General features: G+C 35.0%; 1 non-coding gene across 1 annotated transcript; it reads right to left on the reverse strand.

Moving 5' to 3' along the window:
• Nucleotides 1-5,610: 5,610 nt before the first annotated feature.
• LOC111909321 (small nucleolar RNA R71) lies at nucleotides 5,611-5,717 on the reverse strand. The gene has a single exon (XR_002856169.1). It is a non-coding gene; the product is annotated as a small nucleolar RNA R71 (small nucleolar RNA).
• Between the last annotated feature and the right edge of the window lie 3,429 nt (nucleotides 5,718-9,146).

Here is a 9,146-nt window from a genome sequence, read left to right on the forward strand (position 1 = left end):
ACAGGTTTTTAACTATGTATAAAAATGTATATTTTTATCTACTAATTTGTTGGGTAGAACATGGGTAAATAGTTGATGTGTGATAAACAGATGAGAGGCCTCGTTGTTTTTGTTGTTGATCTAGTTATTCAACGGAGTATGGATAACGACCATGGACTCTTTCTAGACAGTCCTGTGGAACGCTAGTAGGCTCATAACCTGTAGGTGTTGTGAACGATTTGTTCACCGGTGTACTCTATCCCCCTCATGGTTTCCTTTAGGACATTTATTGATAAGGAAGCCCCTTTGCGGTAATGTCCGTCCGGATGAAAATCCTAGATTAGGTCCCTTGTAATAGATGTTGTTTTAGGAACGTAAAGTGAGGATAACGGGAATGCGTAATCGGGTTATTGTTGGTTGGTGAATTAAATATAATTATTTATTGTGGGTTGAAAACCCTATATGCTCACCAGGCTCCCAAGCCTGACCCACTCGGTTTATTTGTATTACAGGGAGTGGCGCAAGGGCATAAGATGGATGAATCATCAAGTTGTTTTGTTTACAAGTCTGTATATGTATCTATTTGTTGAATGACTTGTAATGTTATCGTTTATGCTTTATGGTCTGTATCGGAACATGACATCCCGAGTTTTGATTATATAATGAAAATACATTTCCTTATGAAATGATTTGGTAAATATTATTTTATCACGTTTTGTTTTGGGGAACAAATTCCGCAACTCTTTTAAATCAAAAGGATTTACTCTGAAATTATTTTAAAAGCATAAATGAAACCGGTCTTTTCTAGCCGTGATTTTTGGGATGTCACAAACAGTGGGGTAATCAACATCATCCTTAAACATATATGTCAGATCGAAGTTGTGACATCCCTAATTTCATGGCCAGAAAAGATCGATTTGTTTATGCTTTATTTGAAAATCAGAGTATCATTTTGAAGAAATATGTTGCGGAATTTGTTTCTAAAAATATTATAAAGATTTATCAAATCATTTCCGAAGAAATGTATTTTAATTATGTTAAAAACGTTGGGATGTAATTTTCACTACAGTACATAAGCATAAACAGATATATTACATGCCTTACAATATCTATTATTCTAATGGCCTATAATCCATTGATCTCTCATCAGATCATCACTCATGTGCTCTATTGCCACTACCTGTAATAAAAGAAACTAAATGGGTTAGGCTTGGGAGCCTAGTGAGCATATAAGGATTTTCAAGCCACAATAATTAAGTTCATTAATTTCATCAAATCATTCAACCCAATTACCCGTTCCCGTTATCCTCACCGTTTGTCCCTAAAGCATCTAATTTAAGGGACCTAGCCTAAGGATTATCATCAGGATGGACAATACCGTTGCAATAGGTGTCTAAGCCCATAACTATAATTGGGATGTACTTGACCCGATTGTAGCATGGTCCTTTTGGATTGCCTTCACCGGTGCAATTTGATAGGATAGACGTTTGAGAATAAGGTTATTTGTGATTTATTAATATATTATAAGTATAATATATTAATTGAGAAATCATATTATTTAATTAGTATTGATCAAGAATTAATTTAGTGATCAAAAGAGACTGATTAAATATACGGGGACTGATTAAGTAAATCAATGATTCTTATAGTGTGAGTCAATGATCAATGGTTGATTAGGATGGGCTAAACCAATATGATAGTCCATGGAGGTTTAATCCATGGAGCCTAAGCAATATGAAGGTTCATGGTGCATTAAGGTTTGCATGGATGAAACCCTAGTCTTTGTAACACTATAAAAGCAACTCCCTAGATCTAAATCGGTTGTCCATTCATTCTAAGAGAGTGATAACTGATTTTGTGCTAACTAGCCTATTATCTCAAGCATCCTCTTACATTTGGTGTTTGTGACACATTAGAGGCATCACACTTGAGGTGCTAAAGCTTTCAATCGCCACGAACTACAAATTAGATCAAGAGATATGCATCTAAACTGTTTTTTTTTGTGTTATATATCCTCACTTGTATGCTAGATAGGATGTATGCTTTGGAAAACTGAAAATGCATGTATAACTAGAGAAAACATAGATCCAAAGCATCTAGGGTTGCATGTGTACCATAGGAGTGATATAATGCTTAAAACCCAACAGTGTTATCAGAGCCAATGATTGTTTTCAATTATATTTGATACTTGCTTATTTTTCAAAGCTAAAAAATCAATTTTTTGGCCTCTGACTGAGGAACTCGTCGAGTCCAATGACTAACCCGACGAGTTCACTCACTAAAAGGGCAACTCGACAAATCCAATTCATGTACTTGTCTAGTAGAGGCTTCTGTTGGCAGATTTTCAGGATTTTTGGCCTCAATTGGATTGGGATCACTACTACAAACTGTTTTGTATCATTACAAATGTTTTTCTGATATAGTAGTGATTATACCCATCCAATCACAAGATAATTGTCAAAGTTTTAAGATAATTGTTGGTTTATGAGTTTAGTTAGATCAATCATGAATTATATGATAATTTTGTTTGTTGGAACTGATTAAAAATGTTTTAGTGGGTTCCATAACTTGTCATCAAGTTATGGAACATGAAAAGTCTCATCCATTAAAATGACATTAAACTCATAAGTTATGGAAACGAAGAGTTTCAAAACTTGCCCTCAAGAGTTGGAATTTGTAAAGTCTCACTAATGAAACATTTAATTCCAAGCCCTAGAGTTTTAAAAGTTAATATTCAACCCTTATACTATTATAATATTAAAAGTTAATACTTATATATATATATATATATATATATATATATATATATATATATATAAAAGACAAGTCATTCTTACTGTTAGTAGGTCTCATTCACGAAGCCGATCTATAAGGGAGTATAAGGTTACTGCCTATAAATTGGTGGTTTAATGGGTGTCCATTCTCACCAACCGCTTCATTGACTAGTGGAGGGTCATTAGCCGAATGGGTAGGATAGGAAATTATGTATTGTTATAAGTATAATGATAATTATAAAGTAACTAAAATTTTATTAAATTCCCAATCTTAGTTACTTTAGGAAAAATGTGAAAATGATGCTATCCCATGAAATTACACATTGCACCTTGTTAAGTCGTTAGTGGAGCGTGTGTGGTTAACCAACACACTAATTTGGGACAGACGGTGCGTGGAAAAATGTAGCTTGAGGTTAGTCATGGATCAATGGAGCGTGTATGGTTAACTGGCACATTGATTGGGTGATATGTAACATTGAGTGTAATGATATGTGCATGTTTAGCTATATATTTAGTATAGATTTTTGTTATTTATTAGCTAATTATCTGCATATTATGGACAAAAGGTACTTAATAGTGTTTAAATTGTATTTTCAGTCCAAAAGATACGCTCGGAAGCAAAAGGAAGCAGGAGACGCAATCGGAAGTTCGGGAGTTGAAATAAAGAAGAAAGTGTCAAACCCTAAAGCTACTCGACGAGCAGGAGCGGCTACTCGACGAGTCGGATCGAAGATTCGCGAAGCTATAGAAGTCCTTGTCGTACACGGGTTTTTAATGAGGGACTCGGCGAGTCGGTATCTTGACTCGACGAGTCAACCTTGTTTTCAGAAAATTATAAATAGGGACTTTAAGACCGAGACAAGGGACTTTTTCTGGAACCCTAGGAGGCAAAGTTGCGATTGAGGTACTACTGGAACCCTAGAAACTCGAAGATCAAGTGTAAGTCTTCGATTTTTGGAAGATTAAAGGCAATTCAAGTGTATTCTTACTTAAACCTTTGATTGAATCATGTTTAAACTTATGAATTTTGTTTTTGAGTTTGTTTTTACTTCAATTATGAACTAAAATGTTTGTCTTCTGTTTAGGGTAGATGATTTTGTGAATATGGATTGATTTTATGGTTAGGATTAATTTAATTTGGTGATTTCGTTTTGTTAAGCTTGTTGAAGAACCTTATATGTTAATTAAAACTATTTTCAGTTAATTGTCCAGCGTATTAAGCTGCATGAACAGCTCTTAATTGCTAAATCGTATGATTTATGTGAAAACATAGTTATATGCCTAGGAACATCGAATGTGAAACTAGGATTAAGTAGAAAATAGGTAAATTAATGTGTGAGCTTGTGTGATAAACCATCAACAAGAGGTTAAGTGAATTATTAGTTTAACTAACCATTACAAGTCTTACTTAAGCCGAATTAATAAACTAGGAAATTCATTAATTTAGACAACTGACCATTGCTTGAATTGATCTATTTTCTAACGATTAGTAATAGCGAACGTGAACCTAATCACCTTAATTGGTAGCCAATGAAAATTTAATCCGACACATTTACCATAAAATCAACCATAGGATTGAATGACTCGAACCTAAATAGAAGTCCTTTTTATCATTGAATTTAGTTGCATTTTTTATTGTTTAGCTGTTAGTTGCTTAGTTAAGTTTCAATTAAGTTTCTAGTCTTGCAAAACTAGAGAACCCCCTTTCTATTTTACTATTGATTTTAGATAATTCTAGTAGTTAGATTAATTTCTATTTCCTGAGTTCGATACCCTGCTTGCTAATTTATACCACCAATTGAGAGGTCCACTGCCTTTTGTGTGTCAAATTCATAATTAAAAGTAGGATAAAACTAGTTCGTTTCACACACATCAAGTTTTTGGCGCCATTGTCGGGGAGCGGTTCAACAATTAATTGTAATTTCTAGTGTTATCGATCCTTTGTGTGAGATTTATCTTGCACAAAGTTATTGTTTTAGTAATTTAGTTATTAGGATAAGTTTTAAGTTTTATTTTTTTGTTTCTAGAATTTTAGTTAATATTTTTTCTTTTTTTGCCTTGAACTCGCCGAGTGCACTTGAAGCTACTCGGCGAGTCCATAGCTGATTTTCAGTTTTTATTTTATTTCGTTTTGTTCTTTTTACGTGTGTTTCTTGTTTTGATTTCAAGTTTGCATGAACTGAGGATCCAACACACCCCTAGTTCCTCCATATGAAGATCCGGAATCCTCCCTTAAGAAGAACAAAGACAAAGTTGTTAAAAGCTCTAATCTGCTAAAGAAATCACCTTTCAAGGACCTTAAATCATTTTTTGGAAAGAAAAAAAACAAAAGGCAGGAGAGTCTAGCAGTCAAAAGAGAGAAGAAAGCAAATTAGAGAGTTTTGAAGATAATACAAAAGAAACCAAATTTGAGTACGATTACGAATCCAAATCCGAAGAAGAAAGCGACTTTGAAGGCGAACCCGCTGACACCATGGCTAACATCGATGAAGTTCCCATGGGTCAATGGAAGAAATGGATACGTGACGATACCGGCCTGGGACTCGTGCAAACCATCATTCCCGCGACTGCTACTTTTGAACTAAAAGGTCACATACTTGCTCAACTTAAGGAAATCCCTTTCTACGGGAAAGATCACGAAGACGCATAAAAAAATTTGGACGAGGTCAACGATGTAGCCGACTACTTCAATGTTCCAAATGTGCCTCATGAAACTATTTTGCTTCGTATGCTTCCGGTCACATTCAAGGGAGCTGCAAAGGATTGGCTGAAATCACTTCCTACATGATCCATCACTACATGGACTAAAATGAAAGAAGAATTTATTGATCAATTTTGCTCTCCATCAAAGATAGCAAAGTTGAAGAAGGCCATCGCAAACTTTGAGCAACAAGATGGAGAGTCATTATATGAGGCTTGGGAGAGATACAAGGGCCTACTAAGGAACTGCCCACATCATGATCTAAATAGTCAATAAGAAGTCTCCATTTTCTATGATGGAGTCAATGTAACAACCAGGAAGCTCCTTGATTCACAAGGACCTCTCACAAAGAAGCCACCCCCGGTGATCAAAGAACTAATTGAAGAATTCTCTAAGCACTCTAGAGAATATCATAATTCAAGGAATGAACCAAATCGTGGGGTAGTAAACTCAGTTAATAATAGCTTGGCAGCAATGATGGCTAAGTTGGAGAATTTGGATCGAAGAATGACCAAGATGGACCAATCCATCCACGTTATTCGGGTGGGATGTGAGAATTGTAATGGACCTCACCTTACCAAAGATTTTGATTTGGACGAGAACAGGAACAACAAAGCTCAAGTGTGTTATTCAAGCGGTGATAAATATGATGAGCATTGGTGGAAACCCAAGAAGGAATGGCTTCCCTACGATGAATACAAAAAAACAAAAGAGAAGAAATATAGGCAAAAAGCAAGGGGTTTTTATCAAAAAGAGGAGACGGTACTAGATAAAAAAGCTGATTTTGAGGACATGCTCACGAGATTTGTAGCTGCATATGAGAAGATATATAATGGCATAGAAGCTGCAATAAAAGAGCAACAAAATATGTTAAGGGAGCACCAAGGTATGATGATGGATCAGCACGCTATGCTGAGGAATCAACAAGCATCCATTCATAACATTGAAAAATAGCTAGGCCAACTTGCACAACAGTTCAACCAAAGAGCAACCAATAAACTTCCTAGCAATACCGAACAAAATCCCAGAATGGTGCATGTGAAGACAATAACAATAGATTTTGAAATAATTTTCACTCCTCTGACCCCTATCCAGAAGAATCCCAACAAGGTGCAAACAGAAAACCCGAATCGACTCGCCGAGTCACGAACATTGACTCGACGAGTCCACGACCTGGTAGCAAAAACAGCTTTCCTTTGAAATCTTACCAGCCCCCATTGCCATTTCTGAGTAGAGCCATACCTGATGAGCAGATTCAAGCATATAGAAGGTTTATGCAGCACATAAAGGCACTCCAAGTGAATATTCCGTTTTTTGAAACAATAGTTCAAACACCGAATTATGCAAGTTTGCTTAAACACCTCTTTTCAACTAGAACATATACGGAAGACGTTGTTGAAATAGTGTTGAATGAACTGCCAGAAAAGAGGGGCGATCCAGGAAGCATCACCATAACTTGTCAATTTGGGAACATAATGACCACACGTGCATTAACTGATTCAGGGGCAAGTATTATTATTATGCCATATTCCTTCTTCCAAAGGTTAAACCTTCCGGTCCCAAAGCCTATTCATATGAAGATCCATTTGGCCGACAAAACGATGATACATCCAATAGGAGTGTGTGAAAATCTTCTTATCAAAGTCGATAAACTAATATTTCCTGTTGACTTCATAATATTAGACATAGAGGAGGACCTTAATGTACCAATCATTCTTGGGTGACCGTTTTTGAATACCACTTGTGCCTTGGTAGATATGCGTGAATCTACGCTACATTAAGGGTGGGGGATGATTCGGTGATTTTTAAAGCTGAGGAAAAGGATAAGCACATTGAGTCAAGAGAGGATACAATTTCCTCAATAGATTTGGATGACGAATTGTTAAAAAAAGAGCTCTCGCGCTTGCAAGAAAACAATCCAAATAAATTCTTATTATCTTTGGAAGAGAATTCTGATATTGATGGAGATCTGGAGGAGATAAAGAGGCTGATCGAGGAAGCTGATTATCAAGAAAGCCTTAAAAGTATTGAAAGCCCACTGACTCGCCGAGTCGTACCTGCTGACTCGACGAGTACATACGAAAAATCCCGATTGGTTTCTGCAACCCATTAGTACCCTTTATGAACCAGATGTGCATGTTTTTCCCGTTCACTTGGAGAATCGATTGAAGGAAGGCAAAGCTATTAAAGAATTTATCCACTTTGATTATGCATACTTGGTGTTGGAATAGTGTCTAAGGCTGCAACTATATTAGGCAAGTATTTGACCCGGTTGTGCATGGTCCTTTTGGGTTGCCTTCACCATAGCAACTTGACAGGATGATTTATTATGAGAGAAGAAATATTATTAATATATTATGAGAATAATATAAGGAATAATAATATTATTATTTGATTAATATAAGTCATAAATTAATTAGGAATTAATTTGGTGACTTAAAGAGATTAATTGAATAAAGGGGCATAAACTGTCAATTGTATGATAGTTGGACTTTGGGCTATAAATCCCTTATGGATAAAGGTGGACGATTTCTAGGGCTTAGGATAGGCTTAGAATTCGTCCAAAGGCTTATCAATTAGGGTATTGGAATGCTTAGGGCCTAAGTTATCCAATTAGGGTTTAAGGGTGAAACCCTAGGAGCCTCACTAGTATATATATAGACCTTAAGGGTAAAGGGAAATCGGCACTCTTGATAGAAAAGAAACCCTGGCCGATTTTCTCTTCCCTCTCCTCTCTCTCAAATCATCCTCTTGCTAGTTGGTGTTTGTAAGCCATTAGAGGAGTGACAATTGTGACTCTAAAGCTCCAAGGACAAGAAGATCAAGCAAGTGATTCAAGGTAAACTTCTAATTCTAATTTCTTATTGTTATTATAATCTATTAGCCATTAGAAGTCTTGGATTCAATGTATGTTTAATTAGAGAAACCTAGATCCAAGCATCAGGGTTTGCATGTGCATATATGAATGTTTATATGGCTAAAACCCATCAGTGGTATCAGAGTCTAGATTGGTTTCTATTGAATTGATGCATTGGTTGCTTGTTTGATGCTTGATAAATTCGAATTTTATGTTTCTGTATGATGGACTCGGCGAGTCCCATAGTGGACTCGGCGAGTAGGCTCGACTTGGCGAGTCCATTAGGGTACTCGGCGAGTCCAAGCGTCAGAAAGAGCAAATGTCGGGATTTCTTGCTGTTTATCTTTGAGATACTTGCCTTTATCATATTAGATCAATATAAATCCGATTTTATGATATATATATATATATATATATATATATATATATATATATATATATATATATATATATATATATATATATATATATATATATGAGTATATTCTTGATCTAATTGAAGATATTTATCAATTAATAAAATATTTATTTCCTTATGTGATAATTGATTAATTATTTTGATTAAATTGGTAAATTGTTTTGCAAGAAATTATTAAATAAAACAAATATGGATAATTATGTGATTAAACGTTAATTTAGTTTATTTGTTATTTGATCCCCTATGTTTTGAAAAGTTTAAAACTTGCCCTCAAGTTTTGAAATTTGTGTTTTGTGATTAAAAGTTTAATTTAGACAATTTAAATTTCAAACCCTAGAATTTTACAAGTTTAAAATTCAACCCTATACTAATATAATATTACAAGACTAATATATATATATATATATATATATATAT

This window comes from Lactuca sativa, chromosome 1, assembly GCF_002870075.4.
Source record: "Lactuca sativa cultivar Salinas chromosome 1, Lsat_Salinas_v11, whole genome shotgun sequence".
Taxonomy (NCBI): Eukaryota; Viridiplantae; Streptophyta; class Magnoliopsida; order Asterales; family Asteraceae; genus Lactuca; species Lactuca sativa.